This window comes from Balaenoptera borealis, assembly GCF_965194805.1.
Source record: "Balaenoptera borealis genome assembly, chromosome: 10".
In the NCBI taxonomy this organism is placed as follows: domain Eukaryota; kingdom Metazoa; phylum Chordata; class Mammalia; order Artiodactyla; family Balaenopteridae; genus Balaenoptera; species Balaenoptera borealis.
The window spans coordinates 39,456,624-39,474,172 of NC_138874.1; positions in this window are offsets into that span (position 1 = coordinate 39,456,624).

Consider the following 17,549-nt stretch of genomic DNA (forward strand, 5'->3'; position numbering starts at 1 on the left):
CCAAGAATATATCTGACTAGTAAGAATCTTAAAACCTATGTATTGCTATCTCTCTGTAAGTGAGTCAAGTGGTTGTAAAGTGGCATAAACACAGCAGTGCAAAGCAGCTAAACCCCATTATAAAAATCAATTACTTTTAAAAACCCGTGAAACAAAGACAGTGAAAGAGAAATTCTTACAAAATTCGTTCAGGGGCTGCGATGCCACCTGGATTGACCATATCTAGACCCACAGCTGACTGAGCCATAAGGGTGGACACTCTTGGGGCTGAGATGTTTGGTGAGGTTGGGTGAGCTAACGCAGACCCTGTAAAATAATACAGCGTGGTACCCATCCCATGGGTCCCAAATCTCCAGGTTCAAGGGCATCTTCCTACATCGAAAACATGCATGAGAAACCCAGAAGATGGTACACCGTGTGATCGGGAAAGGTTTCTAAAACGCACCTCATTTCTCATCTCCTTGTGCTCCGGTTCACCATTCCAGCCACTTTACTAGCAATCTCCCTCCTTGGAGAATCAGCACCTTTACCCTCCTGTTCCTTACAGGTTGCAATCTGTCCTGAGGATGAACGGGAAGAGGGGGAACCAATGAGAGACTAGTTCTAGGTGTTGGGACAGGCACAGGTCACTCTATTTTCCCATCAGGAAGAAGAATTAACCACAGGCTCAGCCTGCCGCCCGGAGCCAGAATAGGGCCTAAAGCAATCCTGCGCTTTTGCGGCCAGCTCCCAAGAAAGCGAGTTGAGAAATGGAGCTCAGGGGCACTGCAATTCACAGACCTGCACAGTTAGAAATGATAACTCTCGTCCACAAATATATTGAGGGAAGTCAACGAAGAGGATTTGAAAGCAAGGCAGAATTGCAGGAAACAGATTTCAGGAGGTAGATTCGAATCGCCTTTAAAGCACAGGAAAAGCGGCAAAACCTCGACAATGATGCCCTTGGCCAAAAAGGGCGTATGCGTTTTTTCCTGAATATATTCAGGAAAAAACGCATACGCCCTTTTTGGCCAACCAAGCAACCTGGAAAGGCAAATCAGCGCTACAAAGAAGTCTCGCTTCCCATCGGTCAAAAGGGCCATGCTGAATAAAGTGTCAAAACCAGAAATGCAGGACAGGCCATGGAGAAATGGGAGCCTTGCTACGCTGATGGGCGGGCTGTAAATGGCCAACAGCCACTCTGGAGAAGTGTACGGTGTGTCCTGAAACATCTAAAAAACTCAGCTTACAGAGCATAGGGCACTTCCACTCATGGGCGTATAAATTGGGAAAACTAAAAATCAGCAAGACACAGGCACCCCAAAGTTTAGGGCTGCTCTGTTGACAAGAACCTCCACTTCGTTACACCTGAAACATCCCAGGAAAGAGAAGAATGGATAAAGAAGTTGTGGTCCTTATGTACAATGGAATATCACTCAGCCATGAAATCAACGTCCTAAGGCTAGGAGCAGCATGATGAGTGGATTTAGGTACGACGATTCTAAGTGAAATAAGTCACACAGAAAAAGACACTTATCATAAGATATCACTTATAGAGGGAATGTAAAAACCGCTACCCTTGAACTGAATTACAAAACAGAACAGAGTCACACGTTTAGAAAACACACTATGGCTGCTTAACGGGAAAGGTGAGGTGGGGTGATGCATAAAACAAGGGTTTCAAATTAGCTCAGATACCGTTCCATAAACCCAATATGTAATAGACAAGACCTACTCCTTGCTCAGTGAACTGGACTCAACACCCCCTATTCACCGCCCAAGAATATATCTGACTAGTAAGAATCTTAAAACCTATGTATTGCTATCTCTCTGTAAGTGAGTCAAGTGGGTGTAAAGCGGCATAAACACAGCAGTGCAAAGCAGCTAAACCCCATTATAAAAATCAATTACTTTTAAAAACCCGTGAAACAAAGACAGTGAAAGAGAGAGAAATTCTTACAAAATTCGTTCAGGGGCTGTGATGCCACCTGGATTGACCATATCTAGACCCACAGCTGACTGAGCCATAACGGTGGACACTCTTGGGGCTGAGAGGTTTGGTGAGGTTGGGTGAGCTAACGCAGACCCTGTAAAATAATACGGCGTGGTACCCATCCCATGGGTCCCAAATCTCCAGGTTCAAGGGCATCTTCCTACATCGAAAACATGCATGAGAAACCCAGAAGATGGTACACCGTGTGACCGGGAAAGGTTTCTAAAACGCACCTCATTTCTCATCTCCTTGTGCTCCGGTTCGCCATTCCAGCCGCTTTACTAGCAATCTCCCTCCTTGGAGAATCAGCACCTTTAACCTCCTGTTCCGTACAGGTTGCAATCTGTCCTGAGGATGAACGGGAAGAGGGGGAACCAATGAGCGACTAGCTCTAGGTGTTGGGACAGGCACAGGTCACTCTATTTTCCCATCAGGAAGAAGAATTAACCACAGGCTCAGCCTGCCGCCCGGAGCCAGAATAGGGCCTGAAACAATCCTGCGCTTTTGCGGCCAGCTCCCAAGAAAGCGAGTTGAGAAATGGAGCTCAGGGGCACTGCAATTCACAGACCTGCACAGTTAGAAATGATAACTCTCGTCCACAAATATATTGAGGGAAGGCAACGAAGAGGATTTGAAAGCAAGGCAGAATTGCAGGAAACAGATTTCAGGAGGTAGATTCGAATCGCCTTTAAAGCACAGGAAAAGCGGCAAAACCTCGACAATGATGCCCTTGGCCAAAAAGGGCGTATGCGTTTTTTCCTGAATATATTCAGGAAAAAACGCATACGCCCTTTTTGGCCAACCAAGCAACCTGCAAAGGCAAATCAGCGCTACAAAGAAGTCTCGCTTCCCATCGGTCAAAAGGGCCATGCTGAATAAAGTGTCAAAACCAGAAATGCAGGACAGGCCATGGAGAAATGGGAGCCTTGCTACGCTGATGGGCGGGCTGTAAATTGCCAACAGCCACTCTGGAGAAGTGTACGGTGTGTCCTGAAACATCGAAAAAACTCAGCTTAGAGAGCATAGGGCACTTCCACTCATGGGCGTATAAATTGGGAAAACTAAAAATCAGCAAGACACAGACACCCCAAAGTTTAGGGCTGCTCTGTTGACAAGAACCTCCACTTCGTTACACCTGAAACATCCCAGGAAAGAGAAGAATGGATAAAGAAGTTGTGGTCCTTATGTACAATGGAATATCACTCAGCCATGAAATCAACGTCATAAGGCTAGGAGCAGCATGATGAGTGGATTTAGGTACGACAATTCTAAGTGAAATAAGTCACACAGAAAAAGACACTTATCATAAGATATCACTTATAGAGGGAATGTAAAAACCGCTACCCTTGAACTGAATTACAAAACAGAACAGAGTCGCACGTTTAGAAAACACACTATGGCTGCTTAACGGGAAAGGTGAGGTGGGGTGATGCATAAAACAAGGGTTTCAAATTAGCTCAGATACCGTTCCATAAACCCAATATGTAATAGACAAGACCTACTCCTTGCTCAGTGAACTGGACTCAACACCCCCTATTCACCGCCCAAGAATATATCTGACTAGTAAGAATCTTAAAACCTATGTATTGCTATCTCTCTGTAAGTGAGTCAAGTGGGTGTAAAGCGGCATAAACACAGCAGTGCAAAGCAGCTAAACCCCATTATAAAAATCAATTACTTTTAAAAACCCGTGAAACAAAGACAGTGAAAGAGAGAGAAATTCTTACAAAATTCGTGCAGGGGCTGTGATGCCACCTGGATTGACCATATCTAGACCCACAGCTGACTGAGCCATAACGGTGGACACTCTTGGGGCTGAGAGGTTTGGTGAGGTTGGGTGAGCTAACGCAGACCCTGTAAAATAATACGGCGTGGTACCCATCCCATGGGTCCCAAATCTCCAGGTTCAAGGGCATCTTCCTACATCGAAAACATGCATGAGAAACCCAGAAGATGGTACACCGTGTGACCGGGAAAGGTTTCTAAAACGCACCTCATTTCTCATCTCCTTGTGCTCCGGTTCGCCATTCCAGCCGCTTTACTAGCAATCTCCCTCCTTGGAGAATCAGCACCTTTAACCTCCTGTTCCGTACAGGTTGCAATCTGTCCTGAGGATGAACGGGAAGAGGGGGAACCAATGAGAGACTAGCTCTAGGTGTTGGGACAGGCACAGGTCACTCTATTTTCCCATCAGGAAGAAGAATTAACCACAGGCTCAGCCTGCCCCCCGGAGCCAGAATAGGGCCTGAAACAATCCTGCGCTTTTGCGGCCAGCTCCCAAGAAAGCGAGTTGAGAAATGGAGCTCAGGGGCACTGCAATTCACAGACCTGCACAGTTAGAAATGATAACTCTCGTCCACAAATATATTGAGGGAAGGCAACGAAGAGGATTTGAAAGCAAGGCAGAATTGCAGGAAACAGATTTCAGGAGGTAGATTCGAATCGCCTTTAAAGCACAGGAAAAGCGGCAAAACCTCGACAATGATGCCCTTGGCCAAAAAGGGCGTATGCGTTTTTTCCTGAATATATTCAGGAAAAAACGCATACGCCCTTTTTGGCCAACCAAGCAACCTGGAAAGGCAAATCAGCGCTACAAAGAAGTCTCGCTTCCCATCGGTCAAAAGGGCCATGCTGAATAAAGTGTCAAAACCAGAAATGCAGGACAGGCCATGGAGAAATGGGAGCCTTGCTACGCTGATGGGCGGGCTGTAAATTGCCAACAGCCACTCTGGAGAAGTGTACGGTGTGTCCTGAAACATCGAAAAAACTCAGCTTACAGAGCATAGGGCACTTCCACTCATGGGCGTATAAATTGGGAAAACTAAAAATCAGCAAGACACAGACACCCCAAAGTTTAGGGCTGCTCTGTTGACAAGAAACTCCACTTCGTTACACCTGAAACATCCCAGGAAAGAGAAGAATGGATAAAGAAGTTGTGGTCCTTATGTACAATGGAATATCACTCAGCCATGAAATCAACGTCATAAGGCTAGGAGCAGCATGATGAGTGGATTTAGGTACGACAATTCTAAGTGAAATAAGTCACACAGAAAAAGACACTTATCATAAGATATCACTTATAGAGGGAATGTAAAAACCGCTACCCTTGAACTGAATTACAAAACAGAACAGAGTCGCACGTTTAGAAAACACACTATGGCTGCTTAACGGGAAAGGTGAGGTGGGGTGATGCATAAAACAAGGGTTTCAAATTAGCTCAGATACCGTTCCATAAACCCAATATGTAATAGACAAGACCTACTCCTTGCTCAGTGAACTGGACTCAACACCCCCTATTCACCGCCCAAGAATATATCTGACTAGTAAGAATCTTAAAACCTATGTATTGCTATCTCTCTGTAAGTGAGTCAAGTGGGTGTAAAGCGGCATAAACACAGCAGTGCAAAGCAGCTAAACCCCATTATAAAAATCAATTACTTTTAAAAACCCGTGAAACAAAGACAGTGAAAGAGAAATTCTTACAAAATTCGTTCAGGGGCTGCGATGCCACCTGGATTGACCATATCTAGACCCACAGCTGACTGAGCCATAAGGGTGGACACTCTTGGGGCTGAGAGGTTTGGTGAGGTTGGGTGAGCTAACGCAGACCCTGTAAAATAATACAGCGTGGTACCCATCCCATGGGTCCCAAATCTCCAGGTTCAAGGGCATCTTCCTACATCGAAAACATGCATGAGAAACCCAGAAGATGGTACACCGTGTGATCGGGAAAGGTTTCTAAAACGCACCTCATTTCTCATCTCCTTGTGCTCCGGTTCACCATTCCAGCCACTTTACTAGCAATCTCCCTCCTTGGAGAATCAGCACCTTTACCCTCCTGTTCCTTACAGGTTGCAATCTGTCCTGAGGATGAACGGGAAGAGGGGGAACCAATGAGAGACTAGTTCTAGGTGTTGGGACAGGCACAGGTCACTCTATTTTCCCATCAGGAAGAAGAATTAACCACAGGCTCAGCCTGCCGCCCGGAGCCAGAATAGGGCCTGAAGCAATCCTGCGCTTTTGCGGCCAGCTCCCAAGAAAGCGAGTTGAGAAATGGAGCTCAGGGGCACTGCAATTCACAGACCTGCACAGTTAGAAATGATAACTCTCGTCCACAAATATATTGAGGGAAGTCAACGAAGAGGATTTGAAAGCAAGGCAGAATTGCAGGAAACAGATTTCAGGAGGTAGATTCGAATCGCCTTTAAAGCACAGGAAAAGCGGCAAAACCTCGACAATGATGCCCTTGGCCAAAAAGGGCGTATGCGTTTTTTCCTGAATATATTCAGGAAAAAACGCATACGCCCTTTTTGGCCAACCAAGCAACCTGGAAAGGCAAATCAGCGCTACAAAGAAGTCTCGCTTCCCATCGGTCAAAAGGGCCATGCTGAATAAAGTGTCAAAACCAGAAATGCAGGACAGGCCATGGAGAAATGGGAGCCTTGCTACGCTGATGGGCGGGCTGTAAATGGCCAAGAGCCACTCTGGAGAAGTGTACGGTGTGTCCTGAAACATCTAAAAAACTCAGCTTACAGAGCATAGGGCACTTCCACTCATGGGCGTATAAATTGGGAAAACTAAAAATCAGCAAGACACAGGCACCCCAAAGTTTAGGGCTGCTCTGTTGACAAGAACCTCCACTTCGTTACACCTGAAACATCCCAGGAAAGAGAAGAATGGATAAAGAAGTTGTGGTCCTTATGTACAATGGAATATCACTCAGCCATGAAATCAACGTCCTAAGGCTAGGAGCAGCATGATGAGTGGATTTAGGTACGACGATTCTAAGTGAAATAAGTCACACAGAAAAAGACACTTATCATAAGATATCACTTATAGAGGGAATGTAAAAACCGCTACCCTTGAACTGAATTACAAAACAGAACAGAGTCACACGTTTAGAAAACACACTATGGCTGCTTAACGGGAAAGGTGAGGTGGGGTGATGCATAAAACAAGGGTATCAAATTAGCTCAGATACCGTTCCATAAACCCAATATGTAATAGACAAGACCTACTCCTTGCTCAGTGAACTGGACTCAACACCCCCTATTCACCGCCCAAAAATATATCTGACTAGTAAGAATCTTAAAACCTATGTATTGCTATCTCTCTGTAAGTGAGTCAAGTGGGTGTAAAGCGGCATAAACACAGCAGTGCAAAGCAGCTAAACCCCATTATAAAAATCAATTACTTTTAAAAACCCGTGAAACAAAGACAGTGAAAGAGAGAGAAATTCTTACAAAATTCGTTCAGGGGCTGTGATGCCACCTGGATTGACCATATCTAGACCCACAGCTGACTGAGCCATAACGGTGGACACTCTTGGGGCTGAGAGGTTTGGTGAGGTTGGGTGAGCTAACGCAGACCCTGTAAAATAATACGGCGTGGTACCCATCCCATGGGTCCCAAATCTCCAGGTTCAAGGGCATCTTCCTACATCGAAAACATGCATGAGAAACCCAGAAGATGGTACACCGTGTGACCGGGAAAGGTTTCTAAAACGCACCTCATTTCTCATCTCCTTGTGCTCCGGTTCGCCATTACAGCCGCTTTACTAGCAATCTCCCTCCTTGGAGAATCAGCACCTTTAACCTCCTGTTCCGTACAGGTTGCAATCTGTCCTGAGGATGAACGGGAAGAGGGGGAACCAATGAGCGACTAGCTCTAGGTGTTGGGACAGGCACAGGTCACTCTATTTTCCCATCAGGAAGAAGAATTAACCACAGGCTCAGCCTGCCGCCCGGAGCCAGAATAGGGCCTGAAACAATCCTGCGCTTTTGCGGCCAGCTCCCAAGAAAGCGAGTTGAGAAATGGAGCTCAGGGGCACTGCAATTCACAGACCTGCACAGTTAGAAATGATAACTCTCGTCCACAAATATATTGAGGGAAGGCAACGAAGAGGATTTGAAAGCAAGGCAGAATTGCAGGAAACAGATTTCAGGAGGTAGATTCGAATCGCCTTTAAAGCACAGGAAAAGCGGCAAAACCTCGACAATGATGCCCTTGGCCAAAAAGGGCGTATGCGTTTTTTCCTGAATATATTCAGGAAAAAACGCATACGCCCTTTTTGGCCAACCAAGCAACCTGGAAAGGCAAATCAGCGCTACAAAGAAGTCTCGCTTCCCATCGGTCAAAAGGGCCATGCTGAATAAAGTGTCAAAACCAGAAATGCAGGACAGGCCATGGAGAAATGGGAGCCTTGCTACGCTGATGGGCGGGCTGTAAATTGCCAACAGCCACTCTGGAGAAGTGTACGGTGTGTCCTGAAACATCTAAAAAACTCAGCTTAGAGAGCATAGGGCACTTCCACTCATGGGCGTATAAATTGGGAAAACTAAAAATCAGCAAGACACAGACACCCCAAAGTTTAGGGCTGCTCTGTTGACAAGAACCTCCACTTCGTTACACCTGAAACATCCCAGGAAAGAGAAGAATGGATAAAGAAGTTGTGGTCCTTATGTACAATGGAATATCACTCAGCCATGAAATCAACGTCATAAGGCTAGGAGCAGCATGATGAGTGGATTTAGGTACGACAATTCTAAGTGAAATAAGTCACACAGAAAAAGACACTTATCATAAGATATCACTTATAGAGGGAATGTAAAAACCGCTACCCTTGAACTGAATTACAAAACAGAACAGAGTCGCACGTTTAGAAAACACACTATGGCTGCTTAACGGGAAAGGTGAGGTGGGGTGATGCATAAAACAAGGGTTTCAAATTAGCTCAGATACCGTTCCATAAACCCAATATGTAATACACAAGACCTACTCCTTGCTCAGTGAACTGGACTCAACACCCCCTATTCACCGCCCAAGAATATATCTGACTAGTAAGAATCTTAAAACCTATGTATTGCTATCTCTCTGTAAGTGAGTCAAGTGGGTGTAAAGCGGCATAAACACAGCAGTGCAAAGCAGCTAAACCCCATTATAAAAATCAATTACTTTTAAAAACCCGTGAAACAAAGACAGTGAAAGAGAGAGAAATTCTTACAAAATTCGTTCAGGGGCTGTGATGCCACCTGGATTGACCATATCTAGACCCACAGCTGACTGAGCCATAACGGTGGACACTCTTGGGGCTGAGAGGTTTGGTGAGGTTGGGTGAGCTAACGCAGACCCTGTAAAATAATACGGCGTGGTACCCATCCCATGGGTCCCAAATCTCCAGGTTCAAGGGCATCTTCCTACATCGAAAACATGCATGAGAAACCCAGAAGATGGTACACCGTGTGACCGGGAAAGGTTTCTAAAACGCACCTCATTTCTCATCTCCTTGTGCTCCGGTTCGCCATTCCAGCCGCTTTACTAGCAATCTCCCTCCTTGGAGAATCAGCACCTTTAACCTCCTGTTCCGTACAGGTTGCAATCTGTCCTGAGGATGAACGGGAAGAGGGGGAACCAATGAGAGACTAGCTCTAGGTGTTGGGACAGGCACAGGTCACTCTATTTTCCCATCAGGAAGAAGAATTAACCACAGGCTCAGCCTGCCGCCCGGAGCCAGAATAGGGCCTGAAACAATCCTGCGCTTTTGCGGCCAGCTCCCAAGAAAGCGAGTTGAGAAATGGAGCTCAGGGGCACTGCAATTCACAGACCTGCACAGTTAGAAATGATAACTCTCGTCCACAAATATATTGAGGGAAGGCAACGAAGAGGATTTGAAAGCAAGGCAGAATTGCAGGAAACAGATTTCAGGAGGTAGATTCGAATCGCCTTTAAAGCACAGGAAAAGCGGCAAAACCTCGACAATGATGCCCTTGGCCAAAAAGGGCGTATGCGTTTTTTCCTGAATATATTCAGGAAAAAACGCATATGCCCTTTTTGGCCAACCAAGCAACCTGGAAAGGCAAATCAGCGCTACAAAGAAGTCTCGCTTCCCATCGGTCAAAAGGGCCATGCTGAATAAAGTGTCAAAACCAGAAATGCAGGACAGGCCATGGAGAAATGGGAGCCTTGCTACGCTGATGGGCGGGCTGTAAATTGCCAACAGCCACTCTGGAGAAGTGTACGGTGTGTCCTGAAACATCTAAAAAACTCAGCTTAGAGAGCATAGGGCACTTGCACTCATGGGCGTATAAATTGGGAAAACTAAAAATCAGCAAGACACAGACACCCCAAAGTTTAGGGCTGCTCTGTTGACAAGAACCTCCACTTCGTTACACCTGAAACATCCCAGGAAAGAGAAGAATGGATAAAGAAGTTGTGGTCCTTATGTACAATGGAATATCACTCAGCCATGAAATCAACGTCATAAGGCTAGGAGCAGCATGATGAGTGGATTTAGGTACGACAATTCTAAGTGAAATAAGTCACACAGAAAAAGACACTTATCATAAGATATCACTTATAGAGGGAATGTAAAAACCGCTACCCTTGAACTGAATTACAAAACAGAACAGAGTCGCACGTTTAGAAAACACACTATGGCTGCTTAACGGGAAAGGTGAGGTGGGGTGATGCATAAAACAAGGGTTTCAAATTAGCTCAGATACCGTTCCATAAACCCAATATGTAATAGACAAGACCTACTCCTTGCTCAGTGAACTGGACTCAACACCCCCTATTCACCGCCCAAGAATATATCTGACTAGTAAGAATCTTAAAACCTATGTATTGCTATCTCTCTGTAAGTGAGTCAAGTGGGTGTAAAGCGGCATAAACACAGCAGTGCAAAGCAGCTAAACCCCATTATAAAAATCAATTACTTTTAAAAACCCGTGAAACAAAGACAGTGAAAGAGAAATTCTTACAAAATTCGTTCAGGGGCTGTGATGCCACCTGGATTGACCATATCTAGACCCACAGCTGACTGAGCCATAAGGGTGGACACTCTTGGGGCTGAGAGGTTTGGTGAGGTTGGGTGAGCTAACGCAGACCCTGTAAAATAATACAGCGTGGTACCCATGCCATGGGTCCCAAATCTCCAGGTTCAAGGGCATCTTCCTACATCGAAAACATGCATGAGAAACCCAGAAGATGGTACACCGTGTGATCGGGAAAGGTTTCTAAAACGCACCTCATTTCTCATCTCCTTGTGCTCCGGTTCGCCATTCCAGCCACTTTACTAGCAATCTCCCTCCTTGGAGAATCAGCACCTTTAACCTCCTGTTCCTTACAGGTTGCAATCTGTCCTGAGGATGAACGGGAAGAGGGGGAACCAATGAGAGACTAGCTCTAGGTGTTGGGACAGGCACAGGTCACTCTATTTTCCCATCAGGAAGAAGAATTAACCACAGGCTCAGCCTGCCGCCCGGAGCCAGAATAGGGCCTGAAGCAATCCTGCGCTTTTGCGGCCAGCTCCCAAGAAAGCGAGTTGAGAAATGGAGCTCAGGGGCACTGCAATTCACAGACCTGCACAGTTAGAAATGATAACTCTCGTCCACAAATATATGGAGGGAAGGCAACGAAGAGGATTTGAAAGCAAGGCAGAATTGCAGGAAACAGATTTCAGGAGGTAGATTCGAATCGCCTTTAAAGCACAGGAAAAGCGGCAAAACCTCGACAATGATGCCCTTGGCCAAACAGGGCGTATGCGTTTTTTCCTGAATATATTCAGGAAAAAACGCATACGCCCTGTTTGGCCAACCAAGCAACCTGGAAAGGCAAATCAGCGCTACAAAGAAGTCTCGCTTCCCATCGGTCAAAAGGGCCATGCTGAATAAAGTGTCAAAACCAGAAATGCAGGACAGGCCATGGAGAAATGGGAGCCTTGCTACGCTGATGGGCGGGCTGTAAATTGCCAACAGCCACTCTGGAGAAGTGTACGGTGTGTCCTGAAACATCGAAAAAACTCAGCTTACAGAGAATAGGGCACTTCCACTCATGGGCGTATAAATTGGGAAAACTAAAAATCAGCAAGACACAGGCACCCCAAAGTTTAGGGCTGCTCTGTTGACAAGAACCTCCACTTCGTTACACCTGAAACATCCCAGGAAAGAGAAGAATGGATAAAGAAGTTGTGGTCCTTATGTACAATGGAATATCACTCAGCCATGAAAATCAACGTCCTAAGGCTAGGAGCAGCATAATGAGTGGATTTAGGTACGACGATTCTAAGTGAAATAAGTCACACAGAAAAAGACACTTATCATAAGATATCACTTATAGAGGGAATGTAAAAACCGCTACCCTTGAACTGAATTACAAAACAGAACAGAGTCACACGTTTAGAAAACACACTATGGCTGCTTAACGGGAAAGGTGAGGTGGGGTGATGCATAAAACAAGGGTTTCAAATTAGCTCAGATACCGTTCCATAAACCCAATATGTAATAGACAAGACCTACTCCTTGCTCAGTGAACTGGACTCAACACCCCCTAGTCACCGCCCAAGAATATATCTGACTAGTAAGAATCTTAAAACCTATGTATTGCTATCTCTCTGTAAGTGAGTCAAGTGGGTGTAAAGCGGCATAAACACAGCAGTGCAAAGCAGCTAAACCCCATTATAAAAATCAATTACTTTTAGAAACCCGTGAAACAAAGACAGTGAAAGAGAAATTCTTACAAAATTCGTTCAGGGGCTGCGATGCCACCTGGATTGACCATATCTAGACCCACAGCTGACTGAGCCATAAGGGTGGACACTCTTGGGGCTGAGAGTTTTGGTGAGGTTGGGTGAGCTAACACAGACCCTTTAAAGTAGTACGGCGTGGTACCCATGCCATGGGTCCAAAATCTCCAGGTTCAAGGGCATCTTCCTACATCGAAAACATGCATGAGAAACCCAGAAGATGGTACACCGTGTGACCGGGAAAGGTTTCTAAAACGCACCTCATTTCTCATCTCCTTGTGCTCCGGTTCGCCATTCCAGCCGCTTTACTAGCAATCTCCCTCCTTGGAGAATCAGCACCTTTAACCTCCTGTTCCTTACAGGTTGCAATCTGTCCTGAGGATGAACGGGAAGAGGGGGAACCAATGAGAGACTAGCTCTAGGTGTTGGGACAGGCACAGGTCACTCTATTTTCCCATCAGGAAGAAGAATTAACCACAGGCTCAGCCTGCCGCCCGGAGCCAGAATAGGGCCTGAAGCAATCCTGCGCTTTTGCGGCCAGCTCCCAAGAAAGCGAGTTGAGAAATGGAGCTCAGGGGCACTGCAATTCACAGACCTGCACAGTTAGAAATGATAACTCTCGTCCACAAATATATGGAGGGAAGGCAACGAAGAGGATTTGAAAGCAAGGCAGAATTGCAGGAAACAGATTTCAGGAGGTAGATTCGAATCGCCTTTAAAGCACAGGAAAAGCGGCAAAACCTCGACAATGATGCCCTTGGCCAAACAGGGCGTATGCGTTTTTTCCTGAATATATTCAGGAAAAAACGCATACGCCCTGTTTGGCCAACCAAGCAACCTGGAAAGGCAAATCAGCGCTACAAAGAAGTCTCGCTTCCCATCGGTCAAAAGGGCCATGCTGAATAAAGTGTCAAAACCAGAAATGCAGGACAGGCCATGGAGAAATGGGAGCCTTGCTACGCTGATGGGCGGGCTGTAAATTGCCAACAGCCACTCTGGAGAAGTGTACGGTGTGTCCTGAAACATCTAAAAAACTCAGCTTAGAGAGCATAGGGCACTTCCACTCATGGGCGTATAAATTGGGAAAACTAAAAATCAGCAAGACACAGGCACCCCAAAGTTTAGGGCTGCTCTGTTGACAAGAACCTCCACTTCGTTACACCTGAAACATCCCAGGAAAGAGAAGAATGGATAAAGAAGTTGTGGTCCTTATGTACAATGGAATATCACTCAGCCATGAAATCAACGTCCTAAGGCTAGGAGCAGCATGATGAGTGGATTTAGGTACCACGATTCTAAGTGAAATAAGTCACACAGAAAAAGACACTTATCATAAGATATCACTTATAGAGGGAATGTAAAAACCGCTACCCTTGAACTGAATTACAAAACAGAACAGAGTCACACGTTTAGAAAACACACTATGGCTGCTTAACGGGAAAGGTGAGGTGGGGTGATGCATAAAACAAGGGTTTCAAATTAGCTCAGATACCGTTCCATAAACCCAATATGTAATAGACAAGACCTACTCCTTGCTCAGTGAACTGGACTCAACACCCCCTATTCACCGCCCAAGAATATATCTGACTAGTAAGAATCTTAAAACCTATGTATAGCTATCTCTCTGTAAGTGAGTCAAGTGGGTGTAAAGCGGCATAAACACAGCAGTGCAAAGCAGCTAAACCCCATTATAAAAATCAATTACTTTTAAAAACCCGTGAAACAAAGACAGTGAAAGAGAAATTCTTACAAAATTCGTTCAGGGGCTGCGATGCCACCTGGATTGACCATATCTAGACACACAGCTGACTGAGCCATAAGGGTGGACACTCTTGGGGCTGAGAGTTTTGGTGAGGTTGGGTGAGCTAACGCAGACCCTTTAAAGTAGTACGGCGTGCTACCCATGCCATGGGTCCCAAATCTCCAGGTTCAAGGGCATCTTCCTACATCGAAAACATGCATGAGAAACCCAGAAGACGGTACACCGTGTGACCGGGAAAGGTTTCTAAAACGCACCTCATTTCTCATCTCCTTGTGCTCCGGTTCGCCATTCCAGCCGCTTTACTAGCAATCTCCCTCCTTGGAGAATCAGCACCTTTAACCTCCTGTTCCGTACACGTTGCAATTTGTCCTGAGTTTGAACGGGAAGAGGGGGAACCAATGAGAGACTAGCTCTAGTTGTTGGGACAGGCACACGTCACTCTATTTTCCCATCAGGAAGAAAAATTAACCACAGGCTCAGCCTGCCGCCCGGAGCCAGAATAGGGCCTGAAGCAATCCTGCGCTTTTGCGGCCAGCTCCCAAGAAAGCGAGTTGAAAAATGGAGCTCAGGGGCACTGCAATTCACAGACCTGCACAGTTAGAAATGATAACTCTCGTCCACAAATATATTGAGGGAAGGCAACGAAGAGAATTTGAAAGCAAGGCAGAATTGCAGGAAACCGATTTCAGGAGGTAGATTCGAATCGCCTTTAAAGCACAGGAAAAGCGGCAAAACCTCGACTATGATGCCCTTGGCCAAAAAGGGCGTATGCGTTTTTTCCTGAATATATTCAGGAAAAAACGCATACGCCCTTTTTGGCCAACCAAGCAACCTGGAAAGGCAAATCAGCGCTACAAAGAAGTCTCGCTTCCCATCGGTCAAAAGGGCCATGCTGAATAAAGTGTCAAAACCAGAAATGCAGGACAGGCCATGGAGAAATGGGAGCCTTGCTACGCTGATGGGCGGGCTGTAAATTGCCAACAGCCACTCTGGAGAAGTGTACGGTGTGTCCTGAAACATCGAAAAAACTCAGCTTACAGAGCATAGGGCACTTCCACTCATGGGCGTATAAATTGGGAAAACTAAAAATCAGCAAGACACAGGCACCCCAAAGTTTAGGGCTGCTCTGTTGACAAGAACCTCCACTTCGTTACACCTGAAACATCCCAGGAAAGAGAAGAATGGATAAAGAAGTTGTGGTCCTTATGTACAATGGAATATCACTCAGCCATGAAAATCAACGTCCTAAGGCTAGGAGCAGCATAATGAGTGGATTTAGGTACGACGATTCTAAGTGAAATAAGTCACACAGAAAAAGACACATATCATAAGATATCACTTATAGAGGGAATGTAAAAACCGCTACCCTTGAACTGAATTACAAAACAGAACAGAGTCACACGTTTAGAAAACACACTATGGCTGCTTAACGGGAAAGGTGAGGTGGGGTGATGCATAAAACAAGGGTTTCAAATTAGCTCAGATACCGTTCCATAAACCCAATATGTAATAGACAAGACCTACTCCTTGCTCAGTGAACTGGACTCAACACCCCCTAGTCACCGCCCAAGAATATATCTGACTAGTAAGAATCTTAAAACCTATGTATTGCTATCTCTCTGTAAGTGAGTCAAGTGGGTGTAAAGCGGCATAAACACAGCAGTGCAAAGCAGCTAAACCCCATTATAAAAATCAATTACTTTTAGAAACCCGTGAAACAAAGACAGTGAAAGAGAAATTCTTACAAAATTCGTTCAGGGGCTGCGATGCCACCTGGATTGACCATATCTAGACCCACAGCTGACTGAGCCATAAGGGTGGACACTCTTGGGGCTGAGAGTTTTGGTGAGGTTGGGTGAGCTAACACAGACCCTTTAAAGTAGTACGGCGTGGTACCCATGCCATGGGTCCAAAATCTCCAGGTTCAAGGGCATCTTCCTACATCGAAAACATGCATGAGAAACCCAGAAGATGGTACACCGTGTGACCGGGAAAGGTTTCTAAAACGCACCTCATTTCTCATCTCCTTGTGCTCCGGTTCGCCATTCCAGCCGCTTTACTAGCAATCTCCCTCCTTGGAGAATCAGCACCTTTAACCTCCTGTTCCGTACAGGTTGCAATCTGTCCTGAGGATGAACGGGAAGAGGGGGAACCAATGAGCGACTAGCTCTAGGTGTTGGGACAGGCACAGGTCACTCTATTTTCCCATCAGGAAGAAGAATTAACCACAGGCTCAGCCTGCCGCCCGGAGCCAGAATAGGGCCTGAAACAATCCTGCGCTTTTGCGGCCAGCTCCCAAGAAAGCGAGTTGAGAAATGGAGCTCAGGGGCACTGCAATTCACAGACCTGCACAGTTAGAAATGATAACTCTCGTCCACAAATATATTGAGGGAAGGCAACGAAGAGGATTTGAAAGCAAGGCAGAATTGCAGGAAACCGATTTCAGGAGGTAGATTCGAATCGCCTTTAAAGCACAGGAAAAGCGGCAAAACCTCGACAATGATGCCCTTGGCCAAAAAGGGCGTATGCGTTTTTTCCTGAATATATTCAGGAAAAAACGCATACGCCCTTTTTGGCCAACCAAGCAACCTGGAAAGGCAAATCAGCGCTACAAAGAAGTCTCGCTTCCCATCGGTCAAAAGGGCCATGCTGAATAAAGTGTCAAAACCAGAAATGCAGGACAGGCCATGGAGAAATGGGAGCCTTGCTACGCTGATGGGCAGGCTGTAAATTGCCAACAGCCACTCTGGAGAAGTGTACGGTGTGTCCTGAAACATCTAAAAAACTCAGCTTAGAGAGCATAGGGCACTTCCACTCATGGGCATATAAATTGGGAAAACTAAAAATCAGCAAGACACAGACACCCCAAAGTTTAGGGCTGCTCTGTTGACAAGAACCTCCACTTCGTTACACCTGAAACATCCCAGGAAAGAGAAGAATGGATAAAGAAGTTGTGGTCCTTATGTACAATGGAATATCACTCAGCCATGAAATCAACGTCATAAGGCTAGGAGCAGCATGATGAGTGGATTTAGGTACGACAATTCTAAGTGAAATAAGTCACACAGAAAAAGACACTTATCATAAGATATCACTTATAGAGGGAATGTAAAAACCGCTACCCTTGAACTGAATTACAAAACAGAACAGAGTCGCACGTTTAGAAAACACACTATGGCTGCTTAACGGGAAAGGTGAGGTGGGGTGATGCATAAAACAAGGGTTTCAAATTAGCTCAGATACCGTTCCATAAACCCAATATGTAATAGACAAGACCTACTCCTTGCTCAGTG